This window comes from Gossypium hirsutum, chromosome A06 (assembly GCF_007990345.1).
Source record: "Gossypium hirsutum isolate 1008001.06 chromosome A06, Gossypium_hirsutum_v2.1, whole genome shotgun sequence".
Lineage (NCBI taxonomy): Eukaryota > Viridiplantae > Streptophyta > Magnoliopsida > Malvales > Malvaceae > Gossypium > Gossypium hirsutum.
The window spans coordinates 36,562,977-36,583,867 of record NC_053429.1 but is presented as its reverse complement, the minus strand read 5'-3'; the positions used below and the strand labels follow the sequence as shown (position 1 = coordinate 36,583,867).

At 35.4% G+C, this 20,891-nt stretch overlaps 2 non-coding genes and 1 pseudogene across 2 annotated transcripts; 1 reads left to right on the top strand and 2 right to left on the bottom strand.

Moving 5' to 3' along the window:
- Positions 1-819: 819 nt before the first annotated feature.
- On the top strand, positions 820-891 carry TRNAW-CCA (transfer RNA tryptophan (anticodon CCA)). The gene has a single exon. It is a non-coding gene; the product is annotated as a tRNA-Trp (tRNA).
- An 855-nt stretch (positions 892-1,746) lies between these two features.
- LOC107961665 (transmembrane 9 superfamily member 10-like) lies at positions 1,747-18,857 on the bottom strand (annotated as a pseudogene).
- LOC121231298 (small nucleolar RNA Z279/snoR105/snoR108) lies at positions 17,991-18,093 on the bottom strand. The gene has a single exon (XR_005929360.1). It is a non-coding gene; the product is annotated as a small nucleolar RNA Z279/snoR105/snoR108 (small nucleolar RNA).
- Positions 18,858-20,891: the final 2,034 nt, after the last annotated feature.

The window sequence follows — 20,891 nt, the reverse complement described above, 5'->3', positions numbered from 1 at the left end:
ACAAAGAAAAGCAAAATTAAAATAAAAAATAAAAAACAAATTACACAATGTGTAAACATTGAGGGTTAAATATTTTAGAATCAAGACTAAATTGACACGGTATATAAATACTGAGGGTTGAAGTTGCTATTATGTAAATTTTAAAAGTTGTCACATCATCTTTTCATCCGTCATTAAACGATTGTTGATTAAAAAAGAAAAAATCGAATAGCTGGATGACCTAAAAGAAACTTACCAATAGTTAAATGACTAAGAGTGTAATTTATCATTTTTAAGTAAATGAAGAAATAGAGATTTAATAAATTTTTAAGTATTATAAAATTCTACTAAAAAAACATTTTCAAAACCTTCAACTCAAAAAATATCGGAATTGAACTTATCTAGAAATTTGTACTTATGTTGTCCAAACTTAAACTCTTAAAATTAGATTGATTCGTTTCAAATTGAATCATAAAACTAAAAATGAGAAAATTGTTGGATGAAGTACAAAAATTATCACAAATTGGGTGATGTTACAAACTCTCCTAGGTTGGTTTTAGTTGGTGATAATACAAAAGCCTCCTGAGCTTAGTTCACTGCTGTAGATGCAGATATGGATATGAAGGAAATGAAGTATACTCATATCCATTCATAAAAAATCTGAATTGGACAAATTTTATATATATGTAGTGAGATACACTTCACGTTGTAAGATACATGGTATAATAAAAACTCAGATCTCCCCAGAAACTACGAAATCAAATCAAACCTCGTTCAATGACCTTTTTTCTTTTACAATTACATTAATAAGAAAAGACATTTGTGGATTACTAATACAAGGGATCCGTGGCGCAATGGTAGCGCGTCTGACTCCAGATCAGAAGGTTGCGTGTTCGATTCACGTCGGGTTCAATTCCCAATGTTTCTCTTATTTGAAAATTTTCACTTTCAGTCCTTTTGCGTTGGATTATTTTCGGATCAATCACTTACAAGTTTGAATGATTTTAGTCACTTTTGCTTTGGAATTTTTCAAACGGTTTGGATTAGTTTTGTGTTCATTATCATTCAATAGGGTTAGCTTGTATGAAGCCATAGAGGAAGTCATTTAGGTGTTTTTAATTTGAATCAGTTTTAAATTCAGATGATTTTATAATTTAAATCATTCAGGTTTTTAAATTAAGACCATTATGAGTTTAGATTATTTTCAAGTTATCTTATGTTATTTATTTGAGTCATTTCTATTCAGTTATTTTGAGTTTCAGTTATTTTAAATCATTTTGAGTTTGAATCAATTTATATTCAAATTAATACGAATTAAAGTTGAACATATTTAAATGATTAATTTTTTATAATCAAATCAAATTAAATCGAATTTAGATTCAGTCTGAACATTCAAAAACATTTATAAGTTTCATATGCTTGAATATAACGAAATTACCATCAGGATATTATGAATCCGACGTGAATATGTTTGGGTCATTATTATTAACTCTATGTTCTATATGCTGTGAATCCTCTACCCACTCAATTGCTTCATAAAAAACAGTAACAGTAAATTAAAAAAAAAAAAGAGATCGAGTAAAAGTAATGGATCCAATTAAACAAGTAGAAGAAAAACACGAGAGTTAAAATATGTTTTCAAAGAATTTAATCTCACTTTCATTTTCAAGAATTAATCCTTCAATTTTTTGGATTTAAAAATATAACTTCAATTATAACATTATTAAAATTCTTGAGTCAAATCTTTCCTTTTATATATATATATATAAAAGAGTATAGGAAAACCAGTAACACCAATGAACCTTTAATGCTAAAATAATTAAACAATTTGTATGATCAATGATTCAAAAATTGAACTCAAATGGCAATCTCCATGGCCAATGATTTCCTGCATTTCTGATTCTGTTTGGGATAATACCTTTGATGAAACAAATTTGCAATTTCCCCTCAAAATAGATCATTCAATCTTCACTGATGAGTATATGAGCCTCGTGAACCGGAAGCATGCATAGAAACCGATTGTCCCCGTCAGCACGAAGAATGAGTAAGACACGATCAACATGTACCCGAAGTACAAGACTCCGGATACAGGCTTGGTGATGTCGAGTTTCGTGAAGAAGTAGAAGGCAGCGTAGAGGAATAAGTAGAGAGCAGAAGAACCTGAAGTCAAGTAGGATCTCCACCACCATCGGTAATCCTCGCTGCATAGCTGGAAGTAGCAGAGCACAATCGTGATCTCGGCGCAAGTGACAATGAGGATGACAAAGACAATGAAGAGGAAGCCAAATATGTAATAAAACTGATGCAACCATATCGAAGTGAGGATGAAAAAGAGCTCGATGAAAACAGCCCCGAATGGAAGTATGCCCCCAATTAAGATGGAGAATGTTGGGTTCATGTACCAAGCCTGTTCCGGGATTTGCCTTGGGATTTTACTAGTTTTCACTGGATCCTGAATTGTTGGCTTCTGAAAACCGATATGACTACCTATGAAAACGAGGGGGACTGAGATACCAAACCATAGCAATACCAGAGCAATCATGGTTCCGAATGGCACCGCCCCAGACGATTTCTGTCCCCATATCAGAGCATTCAAGGCGAAGAAAATGGAAAAGACGGTAGCAGGGAACATAAAAGCCGTTTTGAGTGTAATTTTCTTCCATTCTGTTCCCTTGAACAGCTTATAAAGACGAACTGAGGAGTATCCGGCAAACAGGCCCATGAAGACCCAGAGTAGAAGCATGGCTGTCATTAATCCACCTCTATTTGAGGGTGATAGGAAGCCTAGGAGAGCAAAGATCATGGTAACAAGAATCATACCAAAAAACTGAACCCCGGTTCCGACATACACACAGAGCATGTCAGAGTTTGCTGGAGCCCTAAAAAACATCTCCATGGACCAACTTCCACCCTGTCTCCTCTTGGGCTTCTTCTTGGATTTCGAGTTGGTTATACTTGGAGATATCCCGATAAAGAGTTCGCAGCATGATCATAGCCACCATTCCTGAGAGGAAAAGGACAATCATCAATGAATTAACGATTGAGAACCAATGGATCTGATCATCAGCCATCAGAAGATAGGTATCCCATCGGTACGCCCACTTTACATCACTTTCCTGCAAGACGACAACAAGAACCAAGTCAGTTAGAATAAAATAACATCAGGTAGAGTAACCAAGCTATAAAAAGCAGCACGCATTCTCTTTTTACGGAGTGGCACACAAGGCCTTACCTGGAACTCGACATCATATGTAAATATGATTTCCCTTGTTTCTTCAACCTCCTGAGGAGATTCGGAACTAGTAACTGCACGTTTTGCCTGGGGATCACAGGTTGTCAGACGGGTCTTCTCATTCCACTCACCCTTGTGTAGCGACGTAAAAATTTTAGCTTAGCTTGGTCGCTAATTGTGGCGATTTATTGAAAAAAAATTTGAAATTTGACGTTTGATTTTTGAAATAAACAGGGAGTCGCCACCGATCCTTTTTCCTAGGTGTGATCGGACACCTATTAGATCTCTTATTTAAACAAATAAAAGGCTAAGTTTAGGTCTACGTTAAAATCTAGAGAAAATTTAGGGTTCGGGAGTCGGTTACGCACGAGGAAGGTATTGGCACCCTCGCGACGCCCAAAATTGGTATCTTATTAAACACATGTTGTCTTGATTTTCAAAAATACGAATTCAATTTGACATTTAAGTGTGATCCGATTGAAGGAAATGAGAAGTTGCAAGTTTTTTGTTTTTTAGAAGGACGTCCCGTTTTTAACGCGAGCCGATTAATTTCACCCAACATAGCGATGAAATCAATGACTTAATGTTAAAATCGGTACATTGCCTTATTCTTAAAATTAAAATGTAAAAAGTTTTTAAAATGATAGTAAAAAAAAATCCAAGAATATTATTGTCAAAAAAATGCCAATAATGATGTGAATAATAAAATATATAAAATATAAAATATTAAAATATCAAAATATTAGAATAATAATAATTAATATTGACAAATAAAAAATAAAATAGAAATAAAAAAAATGTACATAATATATATTAGAAATAATAATGATGTTTAAAAATCAATACTATTAATAATACTACATCAATATGTACATATATAAAAAAAATAAGTGATAATATTAAAAATATGTACATAATATAGTGTTAAAAATACATACATAATATAGTTAAGATATATACATAAGATAACATGTAAAAATATATATATATAAATAATATAATATTAAAGATATATACATAAAATAGTATAAAATATATATACGTAATATAGAATTTAAAATATACCTAATATATTAAAAGAATATATATAATATAATATTAAGAAATATAATAATAACAAAAAAAAGGAGAGAGAGGGAGAGGGTGGATGATTTTCGGCCACAAGGTCGGCCATCGTCCGGTCACCGGACCGCCGCCGGCGCCACCGTACGCAGCAGCCGGACCTCAAAAAAACTTTTTCGGTAAAAATGGGTAAGCTTCCTCCTTTTATTTTTTTTTACTTTCGTATAAAAGAAACAAAATAAGATTGAAAGGAAAACAATAAGTAAACAAAGAACTTAAAATGAGAATAGACAAAGAAACCTCTTTTGCTTTGATCTTTGATTAATCTTCAAAAAAAAACTAGCTTCTCCAAAAACTAGCCTTCACAATAACTCTTCTCCTTAATTACTTTAAAAAGAAACCTCTCCAAAAATCCTTTACAATAACTTTCTCTCCCAAAAACTCTCCAAAAAAAAATCCCCCCATATACAAAATATGAGAAGGCTTATATAGCCATTTACAAAATATTTTTTTTATTGTTTATGTCTTCATTTGTAGGTACAAGTGGTGGTGGAGAATTTGTGGCTAGTGGAGTTGGTGGTGGAAAAAGAGTGGCTAGTGGAGTTGGTGGTGGAAAAGGTGTGGCTAGTGGAGTTGGTGGTGGAAAAGGAGTGGCTAGGTTTTTTTATTTTGATTTGGGCTTAGGGTTTGGGCCATTGGGGTTTTGATGTAAATTGGGCTTTGGGTAGTTAAGATTTTGGGTTTTGGGTTTAATTTTAGTGGGTTAGGTAAGGCTAAATTGGATTTTGATGTAAATGGGCTAAAATTGGCCTACAACAGCTGTCCCTCTTTGCTTATTATCGTGTAACGAGAATAGAGCAAAGATATAAAGAAAGGCCAATTTTGCCCGGTCTTGCTAAGTATGGACTTCTTTGGTGCTCTTCTCATCCAGGTAGTCTCTTTCCAGTTCATCGCATCTTGTAGCTTTGGTTCAATCCACTGCAAATTCGGAGATATGCCTTGTAGCTTCAATCTGTTCCAATGTAATTCAATATGCTCTTCTATCGCTTCAGTGAGATAAGGTTTTGGGTCTTCTCTTCTGCCACTTTAGAAAGGCAAGATCTGATATCCTCGATTAACTCCACTGCAACTTCAGGGAGTCAAGACTTGCAACTTTGACCTGCTCCATTGCAACTTCAGGGAGGCCACATTTGGTGTCTTTCATCAACTTCAATCTTTATTCTTTACTCAGCATGTAATCTTGAGCCCAACTCATTACCTCAGCGTGTCCTGAGGCTCAACTCATTTCTCGCAATATGGGTTGAATTTTGAAAAGCAGAAATTGAAAATACCTCAACGTGTCTTGAGGCTCAACTCATTTCTCGCAATATGAGTTGAATTTTGAAAACAGAAATTGAAATTACCTCAATGTGTCTTGAGGCTCAACTCATTTCTCGCACTATGAGTTGATTCTTTCAAAAACATAATAATGAAAACAGAAATGGAAAATACCTCGGTGTGACCTGAGGCTCAACTCACCTCTCACAATATGAGTTGATTTTTTTTTTGAAAAACAGAAATCAAAAGGCTTAATTGAAAATACCTCGGCGTGTGTCCTGAGGCTCAACTCACCTCTCGCAATATGAGTTGAAATTAAAACACAAAAATTGAAAATACCTCAGCGTGCCCCGAGGCTCAACTCACCTCTTGCAATATGAGCTGATTTTGGAAAAGTAGAAATTAAAAGGTTCAACCCACCTCTCGCAATATGAGTTGATTCTTGACAAACAGAAATTGAAATTACCTCATCGTGTCCTGAGGCTCAACTCACTTCTCGCAATATGAATTGAAAAAAATAGCACAGTGTGTAATCTGAAGCTCAACTCACCTCTCGCAATATGAGTTGATCTTTTTAAAAACAGAAATTGAAAATACCTCAGCATGTGAACCGAGGCTCAACTCACCTCTCGCAATATAAGTTGATTTTTTTTTTGAAAACAGAAATTGAAAATACCTCAACGTGTCTTGAGGCTCAACTCATTTCTCGCAATATAAGTTGAATTTTGAAAATAGAAATTGAAATTACCTCAGCGTGTCCTGAGGCTCAACTTATTTCTCGCAATATGAATTGATTTTTTTTTAACAACAGAAATTGAAATTACCTCAGCGTGTCCTGAGGCTCAACTCACCTCTAGCAATATGAGTTGATTTTGAAAAACAAAAATTAAAAGGCTTAACTCACCTCTCGCAATATGAGTCAATTTAAAACATAAACTAAAAATACCTCGGCGTGCCCCGAGGCTCAACTCACTTCTCGCAATATGAGTTGATTTTGAAAAAAAAAATTAAAAATACCTCAACGTGTCTTGAGGCTCAACTCATCTCTCGCAATATGAGTTGATTTTCCTTGGAAAGCATGAATATTAAACATCAAAATACCAAAACCAGTCCTTTGGTAGAACTCGGGTATCTTTTCCTTTGATTCAGTGCGACTCTCATTCAAGATTTCTTGCTTTACTGGATTATCTGTATATGCCATGCATGATGTCATCATGATATACACATGTTTGTCTTAAATGCCTTTATGCCTACATGATTATGCAGTGCTCCTTAAGCATATTGGTCGTATGTCATTTTCGCCATAATTGTTGAGGATCTGCGTTCATTGCTTTGATTCTCGACCTTCTCTTCAGGCCTCATACCTGTCTTCGAGCTTTACGAGTAATCGACGTTTCTCAGATATCACCCTTTTGCCATTGGTTAAACTTTGTTCTTGTTTTGAAGATCTTGCACTTATCAAATTCTTATCCGGGTAATGCTTGACATTTCTTTTGTTTAGAGTATGTCATTTCACTATTTATCATTAAATAAACACATAATGAGATGCATGAAAATGGTCAGGTAGGGACAAAAAGGATATCTCATATTCCTTTATTTCAAATGTGGCAAACAAAGAAAGTTAACCAATGAGAGTAAAAATGTCAAAAAGAAAGAAAAGGTCGTATTCAACGGATACAAATGCTCTAGATATTCAACACATGAACTCTTCCACGTTCCTCAATCAATAATCTTTTCGAGCATGGCTTCTTGCGTAGAAAATTTCGAGCTTTCAGAAGTGCTCCAAATACTGTAGTCTCACTACTTGACCTATCGTTCGACCGCCAGGTTTGTTTCATTAGGACGCCCTCTCGGGTTTTCATCCTAATCTTTTTATACTAATCAAGACGCCCTTTTCGGGTTTTCGCCCTAATCCCTTTTTTTTTAAGATGCTCTTTTCGGGTTTTCATCTTAAGCATAATATTTCTTCACCGCATCTGAATTCACCGAATTCGGTAACTCCTTCTCATCCATCTCGGTAAGGATTAAAGCTCCTCCTGAGAATGCCTTTTTTACAACGTATGGTCCTTCCCAATTTGGTGCCCATTTTCCTCGCAGGTCTTTTTGTATTGGGAGAATCTTTCTCAGAACGAGTTCTCCTTCATGGAACTCTCTTGGTCGTACCTTCTTGTCATGGGCTGCGATCATTCTCTTTTGGTACATTTTCCCATGACAAATTGCCCTTAGACGTTTTTCTTCAATGAGGTTCAACTGATCATATCGAGCTCGAACCCATTCTGCTTCTTCTAACTTTGATTCCATCAATACTCGCAGAGAGGGGATCTCAACCTCGATAGGTAGCACAGCTTCCATTCCATAGACTAGAGAGAAAAGAGTTGCTCCCGTAGATGTTCGCACAGATGTGCGATATGCAAACAAAGCAAATGGAAGTTTCTCGTGCCAATCTTTATATGTCTCAGTCATTTTCCCAATGATCCTCTTAATGTTCTTGTTAGCTGCTTCAACAGCCCCGTTCATCTTTGGGCGATAGGGCGAGGAATTATGATGCTTTATTTGGAACTGCTCGCACACTTCTTTCATCATCTTATTGTTCAGATTCGTGGCATTATCTGAGATGATTCTTTCAGGCAAACCATATCGGCAAATGATTTCCTTTTTCAAAAACTTGCACACTGCAGTCTTCGTCACGTTGGCAAACGAAGCGGCTTCAATCCATTTTGTGAAGTAATCGATAACCACAAAAATGAATCGATGTCCATTTGAAGCTTTTGGAGAAATTGGCCCTATGACATCCATGCCCCACATAGAAAAAAGCCATGGAGAAGTCATGACATGAAGGGGTGAAGGGGCTACATGAATTTTATCGCCGTAGATTTGACATTTGTGGCATTTTCTGGCAAAATTGATGCAGTCACTTTCCATTGTCAGCCAATAATAACCGAGTCTCATGATCTTTCTGGCCATATTGAATCCATTGGTATGCGTTCCGCAAATTCCCTCATGGACCTCTTCAAGTATTTTTCTGGCTTCAACATCATCCACACATCTCAAAAGCATCTGATCCTTTCCTCTTTTATACAGGATATCCCCATCAAGAACAAATCCCGCTGCCATTCTTCTAATTGTTCTTTTATCGTTCTCATTCACTTGTTCGGGATACCTTTGATTCTTGATATATTCTAAGATATCATGGAACCAAGGCCGTCCGTCTACTTCTTTCTCAATGCTACAACAGTGTGCAGGGACCTCGTATATGCTCATTTTGAGGGGCATTATTTCTGCTTCTCTACTTGCTTTGAACATTGAAGCCAAAGTGGCTAGGGCATCAGCTAGTTGGTTCTCTTCTCGTGGGAAGTAATGAAAAGTTATTTCTTTGAATTCCTTGATCAATCCAGCCACTAAATCGCTGTACTTAATCAATTTTGAGTCCCTCACTTCCCATTCTCCACGGATTTGGTAAATCACTAGGGCTGAGTCCCCGTACACCTCCAAGATCTCGATGTTTCGTTCGATAGCTGCACGAAGCCCCATGATACAGGCCTCATATTCTGCGATATTATTGGTACAGAAGAAGTTCAGTCTTGCAGTGAACGGATAATGATTCCCGTCTGGTGATACCAGGATTGCTCTAATTCCATGCCCTAAAGCATTTGACGCACCATCAAAGCACATCTTCCATGACTTCTCTTTTGATGACTCGGATTCTATTTTTGTGATGCACATTAAGTATTCGTCTGGGAAATTGAATCTTAAAGGCTCATATTCCTCTGTCGTTCGAGTTGCTAAGAAGTCAGCTATTGCGCTCCCTTTTATTGACTTCTGACTTACATAGGCAATGTCATATTCCGAAAGGAGCTGCCATCGTGCCATTCTTCCTGATAGTGCCGGCGATTCCATCATGTATTTTATTGGGTCCAGCTTTGAAATTAGCCATGTCGTGTGATACAACATATATTGTCTGAGTCTCCGAGCTACCCAAACCAGAGCGCAACAATATTTCTCAATGGACGAATATTTTGCCTCATATTCAGTGAACTTTTTGCTGAGGTAGTAGATCACCTTTTCTTTTCTCCCTGACTCATCATGTTGCCCCAGTACGCAACCCATTGAGTTTTCAAACACGGTCAGGTACAAAATTAAGGGTTTTCCAGGGGTCGGTGGTACTAGCACAGGAGGATTAGACAAATACCGTTTTATCTTATCGAAGGCCACTTGGCACTCCTCGTTCCATTCTCCCGGGTTATGTTTTCGAAGGAGTCGAAAAATTGGGTCGCACTGATTGGTAAGTTGAGCAATGAATCGAGCAATGTAATTCAACCTCTCTAAAAATCCCCTGACTTCCTTTTGTGTGCGCGGGGGAGGTAATTCTTGGATGGCTTTTATTTTATCTAGATCAACTTCGATACCTCTTTTACTAACAATGAAGCCTAGCAATTTTCCCGAGGTAGCCCCGAATGTACATTTGGCTGGATTACGCTTTAGCTGAAACTTTCTCAGCCTTTCGAACAACTTCTTGAGGTTCATCACATGTTCTTCTTCTCCTCGAGATTTAGCAATCATATCATCGACGTAGACCTCTATTTCCTTATGCATCATGTCATGGAATAATGTCACCATAGCCCTCTGATATGTTGCCCCAGCATTCTTTAACCCAAATGGCATCACCTTGTAGCAGAACGTTCCCCACATTGTTATGAAGGTAGTTTTCTCCATATCCTCAGGGGCCATCTTGATCTGATTATACCCCGAGAATCCATCCATGAAAGAAAACAATGAATGTTTTGCTGTGTTGTCCACCAACGTGTCAATATGTGGCAAGGGAAAATTATCTTTTGGGCTTGCTCAATTCAGGTCACGGTAATCCACGCACATTCGTACTTTTCCATCTTTCTTTGATACCGGGACTATGTTAGCCACCCATTCTGGATATTTGGAGGCTTGTAGGAAGCCAGCGTCAAATTGCTTCTTGACTTCCTCTTTTATTTTCAACAGCATTTCGGGCCTCATCCGTCTTAATTTTTGCTGGATGGGCTTGCATTCTGGCTTTAATGGGAGCTTATGGACCACTAAATCTTCATCTAGCCCTGGCATGTCCTGGTATGACCACGCGAAAACATCTTTGTATTCGTGGAGTAAAGTGATCAAACTATGCCTGGTACTTTTTGAAATAGAAGTCCCAATCTTCACTTCTTGTTTCCTCTCTTCAGTGCCCAAATTTATTGTTTCCACAGATTCTTCATGAGGCAGAACCTGTTTATCCTCTTGTTCCACCATCCTTAACAATTCAGGAGACGAGACATAATCTTCAGCATTTTCTTCGGCTTCAAATTCTCCTAAGTAAACAGCCTTCTCAAAATCAATTTCAAGATTCGTAACGGGCTTATTCATGTCGTCAATATCTGAGCACCTGAAAGTTGAATGGAAAAGGAAGCTATAGGGGGACATCCAAGTATTGGAAACAACAAACAAATGTTATGTCATGGCAATGAGGCAAATGTAAGGATGAGAAAATGATTATGAAATTAGTGATAATGCGAAAAATCGTGACAAAATGCATCTTTATTGATATTCATTTAAACGATAAAGGGCGAATGCAAACTCTTACAAAAGAATTCTATTATATCTAAGGACACAATAGAAGGTTTATGTTTAGCATTACTCTGAAGGCTTATAAACTACAAGAAGCTCCTCAGCAATCCAATTGTTCAACATGAAACCAGGAGGGCAAGGGCGTATCCTCGAGACATCTTTACTTGCACCAGCTTCTTTGTCAATGACATTTATACTGACATTCTGAAAATCCCTTTCAATTAATCCCAGCATGTTTCGTGGATCATCTTGTCCAGGGTACATCATTCCCGCAAATGTAAATGTTTTTGACAAAGGAGGGTACTCTATTGGTTCCCATTTTGGTTCTCGGCCCAAAGTTCTTGCAATTCTTCTCTCTTGATCCTTCTTCCACTGTCTTCTTCTTTGGCGCATGTCAGGCTGGAACCCCAAACCGTATCGGGCCTTGTGCTGCACTGGCTTTAAAACCCTCACTATTCCTTGCAGATGTCTCCCTAAACCTCTTCTCGCACGAGCTTCCCTTCCTACGGTCAACTTGACACCCATTCTGGTATTTCTCAACAGTTTTGGCATCGAAATTCTATTTCCCTCAGCGACGAAAGTGGCATTGATGAATTCAAGGGATCGAAAGGAACATTCCACTGCGTCCTTGCTTACTTCCAAGTATGGCGCATCAGCAGAGATAGATGCGATGATGTCTTCTTCGCCCTCGACTGTGACCAAACAGCCATCCATGATGAATTTCACCTTTTGATGGAGGGATGATGGGACTGCTCCAGCAGAATGAATCCAAGGTCTTCCCAAAAGGCAGTTATAAGAGGGTGTAATGTCCATGACTTGGAATTCGACCTCATAGATGTAGGGACCCACTTCCAAAGGGATTTCGATCTTTCCCATGACTTCGCGCCTCGTCCCCTCGAATGCCCTTACCGTGGAATGACAGGGCTTTAAGTAGGACAAATCCATCGGTATTCTGGAAAGCGTAGCCAATGGCATAACATTTATCGCTGACCCATTATCGATGAGTACGTTCGGTATTATGTAGCCCTTGCAGCGGGTCGTGATATGCAGCGCTTTCACCGAGCCTCTACCATTTGGCGGTATCTCATCATCACTAAAAGAGATGAAGTTGTCCGCATTCAGATTGTTTACCCACCTATCAAGCTTTTCGACAGATATGTTGTTGGCCACGTAAGCTTGATTTAACACCTTCAATAAAGCGTTCCGGTGTGGCTCTGAATTTAACAGTAGAGATAGAACTGAGATTCGTGCTGGCTGCTTGCTCAATTGTTCCACCACACTATATTCGCTGTGCTTAATAAATTTCAAGAATTCTTGAGCTTCTTCCTCATTCACAGGCTTTTTAGTTTCTTGCACGGGTGGAATTTCTTGCTTGACTTCGACCTCGTACATCACTGCTTTCCCTTTTTGCTTCGAGTCGCTACTTTTTTTTACCGGTTCAACTTCTTTAGAATAGCATCGTCCACTTCGAGTAAAATGACCTACCTCCCCAACATATTCAGTTATGGCTTTGGACTTTTCAACTTCCGGTGTAACGATATTAACATCATATCTCCACGGTACTGTTTTGTTGTCCTTATACGGGAAAGGAGATGGTACTTCAATTACCATCTGTGGTTTCAATGGCTCTCTCATCGCGTCGTAATAAATTACCAACAGTCGATCAGCACTATAAGGGGGCCCTGATGATTGGCTATCAGAGACGCATACTTCTCTTTCGTTGGCATCTTCACTCTTGTTAAGGACCTTGATCTCCTTATTATCCATCCGGTCTTGAAGTAACCTTTTAAAGTCCTCACATGACTGAATGTCATGTCCAACAATCCAATGAAAATTGCAAAAACTTTGACCTTCTTCTCCAAAAATTCTATCAGAGTGACAGAGCAATCATTTCTTAACCAATACCTCCCAGATTTTCTGCAGAGGCGTCCTTATTTCTGATACACATCTTCTGACCTTCCATTCATCCACTTTCCCCACTATGCTCACATCCCTTTCGATATGGTTAGGGAATGGGTTCCTAGTTGCATTACTGGCACTATCGAATCGTAGGATACCTGCATCAATGAGCCCTTGAACTCTTCTCTTAAAGGCTAGGCAATTTTTCGTGGAATGTCCCTGGTTTCCCGTATGGTATGCACAACTAGCGAATTGTATGTTTTAACCTCAGCGAACGAGTATGGAATATGCAATGAATGAATGAATGCATGAATGTCAAATGACTGTTAGTCATGAAAGAAATGCAAGAAATTGGTGTTAATTTCAAGATAGCCCCTATTTAGGCATTTTCTTAATCAAAAGAGTCTATTACACAACGTTTCGGTCACTCGTGTAATTGACTCCTCTATCAGAAACCCCTTTTTGGCAACCAATCTCTAATCAACCCTTTCCTAACAAGATGTATATGATGCATGATGAAAAATAGAAATACAGACAAATAACATTGGTTAGCAAAACACATATGATCAGAGAAAAATTGTGGAAAATTTAACAAATTAAGCTATTTGGTCCAATGGACTCGATTCCCTTGCATAGAAAGCGAAAGTGCAAAAGGTAAGAGGCGTTCCTCCCGTGCACTTATTTTGGTAACTACTAAACGGACGGAGGTTCAGCATGGCTCTAGTTAGGTGGCTCGTATGGTTCATTATATACGGTTTTGGTTCTAGATAGGTACTCGAATTACCCGTACTATCATCTACTAAGATTAACACAGAGCCTCGGTCATAGCCTATCACAGGCTCACGAGTTTAATTCGAGGGATTACATTTACTTATGCCTATGCGAAGGGACAAGTTAACTCACGAAAGCATAAGTCATATGTAACCCGAAAGTATTCACTAGCCTGTGCGGAGGGACGAGTTAACTCACGAATGCGCAGCGTTTACTTTCACTTAAACTAACGGAGCCTGGGTAGAGAGCTCATGTTATGCGAAAATGCAAGTGCACGGTGTGTGGGGAACAACTCATAAACCTTTACGTTTCACTTAAAGAAACTAAACCAAAATTAAAACCATAAAAATTGAAAACTGAAAAACAACCAAATAAGCAAGTTAGAAGAAATATTTACAGCACGATATAAATGCATGAATTTTGAAAACGAGATTTTCGGATCACGACCAAATATTTATTTTGAACAAGGAAATTTGAAAATTTTGACAAAACGTGTTTAATTCCAAACACGACTCTCAAAAAGGCTGTCCCCAGTGGAGTCGCCAGCTGTAGCGACGTAAAAATTTTAGCTTAGCTTGGTCGCTAATTGTGGCGATTTATTGAAAAAAAGTTTGAAATTTGACGTTTGATTTTTGAAATAAACAGGGAGTCGCCACCGATCATTTTTCCTAGGTGTGATCGGACACCTATTAAATCTCTTATTTAAACAAATAAAAGGCTAAGTTTAGGTCTATGTTAAAATCTAGAGAAAATTTAGGGTTCGGGAGTCGGTTACGCACGAGGAAGGTATTGGCACCCTCGCGACGCCCAAAATTGGTATCTTATTAAACACATGTTGTCTTGATTTTCAAAAATACGAATTCAATTTGACATTTAAGTGTGATCCGATTGAAGGAAATGAGAAGTTGAAAGTTTTTTTGTTTTTTAGAAAGACGTCCCGTTTTTAACACGAGCCGATTAATTTCACCCAACATAACGATGAAATCAATGACTTAATGTTAAAATCGGTACATTGCCTTATTCTTAAAATTAAAATGTAAAAAGTTTTTAAAATGATAGTAAAAAAAAATCCAAGAATATTATTGTCAAAAAAATACGAATAATGATGTGAATAATAAAATATATAAAATATAAAATATTAAAATATCAAAATATTAGAATAATAATAATTAATATTGACAAATAAAAAATAAAATAGAAATAAAAAATGTACATAATATATATTAGAAATAATAATGATGTTTAAAAATCAATACTATTAATAATACTACATCAATATGTACATATATAAAAAAATAAGTGATAATATTAAAAATATGTACATAATATAGTGTTAAAAATACATACATAATATAGTTAAGATATATACATAAGATAACATGTAAAAATATATATATAAATAATATAATATTAAAGATATATACATAAAATAGTATAAAATATATATATACGTAATATAGAATTTAAAATATACCTAATATATTAAAAGAATATATATAATATAATATTAAGAAATATAATAATAACAAAAAAAAGGAGAGAGAGGGAGAGGGTGGATGATTTTCGGCCACAAGGTCGGCCATCGTCCGGTCACCGGACCGCCGCCGGCGCCACCGTACGCGGCAGCCGGACCTCAAAAAAACTTTTTCGGTAAAAATGGGTAAGCTTCCTCCTTTTATTTTTTTTTACTTTCGTATAAAAGAAACAAAATAAGATTGAAAGGAAAACAATAAGTAAACAAAGAACTTAAAATGAGAATAGACAAAGAAACCTCTTTTGCTTTGATCTTTGATTAATCTTAAAAAAAAACTAGCTTCTCCAAAAACTAGCCTTCACAATAACTCTTCTCCTTAATTACTTTAAAAAGAAACCTCTTCAAAAATCCTTTACAATAACTTTCTCTCCCAAAAACTCTCCAAAAAAAAATCCCCCATATACAAAATATGAGAAGGCTTATATAGCCATTTACAAAATATTTTTTTTATTGTTTATGTCTTCATTTGTAGGTACAAGTGGTGGTGGAGAATGTGTGGCTAGTGGAGTTGGTGGTGGAAAAAGAGTGGCTAGTGGAGTTGGTGGTGGAAAATGTGTAGCTAGTGGAGTTGGTGGTGGAAAAGGAGTGGCTAGGTTTTTTTTATTTTGATTTGGGCTTAGGGTTTGGGCCATTGGGGTTTTGATGTAAATTGGGCTTTGGGTAGTTAAGATTTTGGGTTTTGGGTTTAATTTTAGTGGGTTAGGTAAGGCTAAATTGGGTTTTGATGTAAATGGGCTAAAATTGGCCTACAACACCTTGTATTCATGTTTAACACTGCATTTATCAAAATGATTTGCCAAGAAGCATAAAAATAAACACACCATTGGTAGGAGAAAGTAAAGGTAACAAATAAGAAAAAATTAACCTGAATGGTTTGACCTCAAATCCGACAATCCTAGCCGAATCCGCATGTGGATCCTTGTGATATTTGACTGTAAATGTCAAGTGATTGTTGATAAACTGTTTTTCTTCCTTGCTCTGCAAGTAAGAACAGCAAAACAAGCATTGCTTGCACGGAAATAATATTCTGACCAGTAAATTCTAAAAAGATGCCGAAATGCCGATCAATCAAGCACTTACACCAGCATAACGTCCTTTGAGACCGACATGAAATCCATGCTGATACACTACACCATTTTCCTGGTTGAACCTTCTTACAGGAACAACCAATGGAAGGTTATCCAAAATCCTATCAATAAGACGTAGTAAAAATCAGTCACTAACCAAAGAATAAACGGAAAACTACAATTAAGATTTTCATAATGAGATCCTCACATGTTAACTCTATATTCATCATCGATCTTCTCCTTGAATGCCTTTGCAGTTTTCTTATCAAGAACTTTACGACATACGATATTGCACATTCGTGGTTCTCTCATTTTGAACTGCAAACAAATAATCCTATAAATCTCTAAGGAAACAAAAATACATAAAAGAGACATACACAAGTATGATCTAAGGAGTTAAAACTCACCTCATAAGGGGAGTTTTCGATTCGATCGCCTCGAAGGACTTCCCCAAGATTCTCAGCATTGTCAACTATACGCTCGGGCTGACAATAAGGTAAGGAATAGTAGGAAAATGGGAGTTGTGTTTTAGTTGAAGTCAGCTTATTCACTTTTACATACAACGGATCCCCCTGCATAAAAGGAGATAAGGATAAAAGTACATTATACCCTCACTTGGGTTAATTCGAAAATCCGCAATGTTGATTATTGAGCATCAAAGATCCATAATCTTTAATCAACGTAACAACGTTTAAATTTCGTAAATGTTCCTCAATTTTTAAGCATGAAATAAAATGAACTCCTTTTCCGAATACAAAATTTAGGTGAGTACTGAAACATATCTCAGATAAGCAATGTATCTATGCTCTTAAGAGATTAATACTTATTCCAGCATCATTTATACTATGAACATATCCAGACTGAAGATTGTTAAAGCTTGAGATATGAAATCCACTTATCTTAAGCATTTCAGGCTTGGCACAACTGAAAGGTTGCTTGATGGTTAGTTAGGGCTAAGTGTTCAAGTTGCAAAAAGTAGGAATATAGTTGCTTTTTATCCAAGTAATAAACAATTGGAAGAAATCTCCAAAATATTGCTTGAAAGATCATGTTTCAGGGGGCTTAAAGAACCTTTTCATTTCATGAAAGATCATTGGACATTCGAAGCTCCGGTCAATGTAAATGAAATTTCAGGTCTTCTAAATTTTAGTCAAAAGGACATAATTCTGTTCCAATGGCATACTAGATACGTGGAGGAAAAAACCTAAGATTTGGCAAATTATCTGCAATCAATAATATATAAGGTAAACGAACTTAACGATTCAAAATGAATTTCTGAAGGATCATGTTTTCTCCTCCATTGCCAGAATTTTAAAAACTGGTGTTTTAGACTATTAGAGTTTCTTGGATGGTTTTGCTCAAGGGTTCAATTGGTAAAAACCTATTGGGAATTGGCAACCAAGGTCGAAGGGGATCAACCTGAACTGGGTCACCAAACAGCAACAAGAGCCTAGCCATCCACAACACCACCATTAACCAGCCAGGCTTTAATCTGGGCTAAATATTGTTCTTGTTTTAATTATAGTATTCCTTCAAGATTGGGATCAGGTGGTAAAAAGGAGAGCGCCCGAGTGTCGTCACCAGGCTTTGGGGCGTACACTCATCCCACATCGATTGTGAGAAATAACCACTTATCATATCCCGTTACTGCCTGAAGGATCATACCTTTGACCGGATTCGCGCATCTACTTTATAGGAGATATTAGCTCATACCTCGTCTCGCTAGGCGGTGTGGGATTACCAGTGCACCGTAAATTTTAAAATTAGCTTAGGCTTTTGAGTTTTAGCCAAGTAAATCAACAGATAATTATAATTTAATCTTCTCTTATTCTATTAGGGTAATTATGTGGTCACAAATTGATTCGAAACTTTTCCTATTCTCTGTATGGACAATAAAGTACAGGGAAATACAACTTTTTTATGTTAAATATGTTTGATAATCTTATTCATAACCATTGAAACCAAAATGGCGATTCTAGAGATGATAAAACGCAGATCTAAACAAAATCCAGTAACAGAATGGAAAACACAAGTCAAAATGTATGATGATGATGTTAAATCAACTATGCATGCATGCATACGAAGAAACTGACCTTTTGTAAATCTTCAGGGGCAACACCAGGGAGGTAGAAGCAATGGGCAGGGAAGAAGAGTAAGAAGAAGCAGAGAGGGAAAACGGAGAACACCCATCCCACCTGAAACCTATGACCCTCCATGGGTTATGCTCTGATCTAGACCCGATTATCCGAATTCTCACTTCCCCCCTCTATCTAAAATGGTACTAATTATATATATATATATATAAACAGCCTGCTTTGCTTTGCAATGCTATGTTTTGCTTTGCGTTTGGTGTTTATTAAGTTTAAATTTTCTTGTTTGTGAAGCAAGAAACAAGAAGAGGGAGAAAGGGTTGTCAGTTGGGAACAACAAGAAGAAGCAGGCCGATTGTTTATACATGGTTAAATTAAATTCTAGCATACCTCCCCAACCTATCTTACTTATTTCAAACCAGTCTCTAAATTCTAAATTTTCTAATTGAGTCCCTTGAAGTATTAGTATTGTATCACTAAATGCAATGCTTTAATAACCGAACTGATCGATTCAACCACTAATTTAATAATAATTAAATAAACAATTAAGATTCATAAAAATTTAAATATATATATATAATGGGATGGTTTCTAGTTTCTTTTAACAGTTTCAAATGGTTCGTTCAGAGATTAGTTTAATCCCTATTATCTAAATAGTATACTAACTGATTTTTAATCCAACCGGCCAGTTCATCCCAATTAAAATAACACTGACAAAATGTTAACCTATTGGTACCTGACTTTAACTCTCTCTTTTTTAACGTAATACATGCCTTGTGTTTTATTTTTAATGTTAATGTGCTACTTATATTTTATAAAATTATACATTTTAGTTCTCAAAAGTAAATGTATTTTAATTTTTTAATTTTAATTACAAATTTTAAAGTTAATTTAATAAAAATTAATTGTTTAAATCTTTATGATTTTATTAATAGAATAGATTTGGTGTTAATTATGAATTTATTTAATATAGTTTGATGGCTATGAATTTTTCAAAATTTTAAGATTAATTTGATAAATTAATAATGAATTTTTATCAAATTAATCCTAAAATCCAAATTAAACATAAAAAAACTAACCCATTATTTTCAAATACCAAAAATATAATTTTTAACAAATAAAAACAAAACATATTTAAATTGGTGAAATAGTAAATACTTATAATTTAATTTCATATTCTAATTATAATCCACGTGGCTCACATTTAAGCATTCGAATTAATGATTAAATTGATGTAAAAAAAACTAAATTATTTATCGATCATTTTTGAATTCGAATATCATACAATTATCACCGATTTCTAGTAACAATTTTTTTTTTAAAATTCATTGAAAGTTTTTAAAAAAGAAAAATCAATTTTTTTTGTATGTAATTCGTGTTTAGAAAGTTACTTAGTAACTGTATTTGAGTGTAATTGTACAATGATCATATATTTGGTTAACCATTGTAATTTGTGAATCTTACTAAATTGAGTGTAATTGAAGCACCCAATTACATTTTTCAGTTCTTAATAGGGTTGAGAATCGAAATAATTACGCAACTAATTACCCTTAAATCCAATTTATGTCTTTTCAAATACTCATACATGATTTAATTTATAAAAGATCTATTTTTATACAATTTTAAGTTATGAAAATTATATTATAAATATGAATACATATGAGTGTTTGAGATGATTATAACAAAATTTTTCTATAATGATATTATAAATCCTAAAAATAATTTATATGTATTTATAAGGTTATAACCAATAATTATATTGTTTAAATCTTAAAAATCTAAAATTATGGCTAAAAAAATATCAACATACATTATTTATATGTTAGTTATATTATAAAAAATAATATACTTAATTTTTAAAAAAGCATTATAATTTTTTTACCATAATTTATTTATAAAAATGATTTTTTAGAGTTATGATAAAATATTATATTATTTATAAAGATGATTCAACACTATATAATTTAATTTTTTTACCATAATTTATTTATAAAAATGATTTTTTAGAGTTATGATAAAATATTATATTATTTATAAAGATGATTCAACACTATATAATTTTTTTATATAGGTTACATATATTATTTTTAAATTAGTTTACGAATCAAGGGTTATTATATAGGATAAGTCTTTCTCCAAATTAGTTTTATGTAAGTTTTTATAATCTAAGGTGCAAATTGTTTGCACCGTAAATTGTACATGGAAGAAAGAGATTTTGATAATCTTAACAATACAAATTCGATTCAAATAACGAACTCGGTCAATGACCAATAGATAATGATAAAGACTTTGTGTTGAGTGTAAATTGAATATGATGCTTATTTTCTTATTATTTTTATTAGTAATCATAT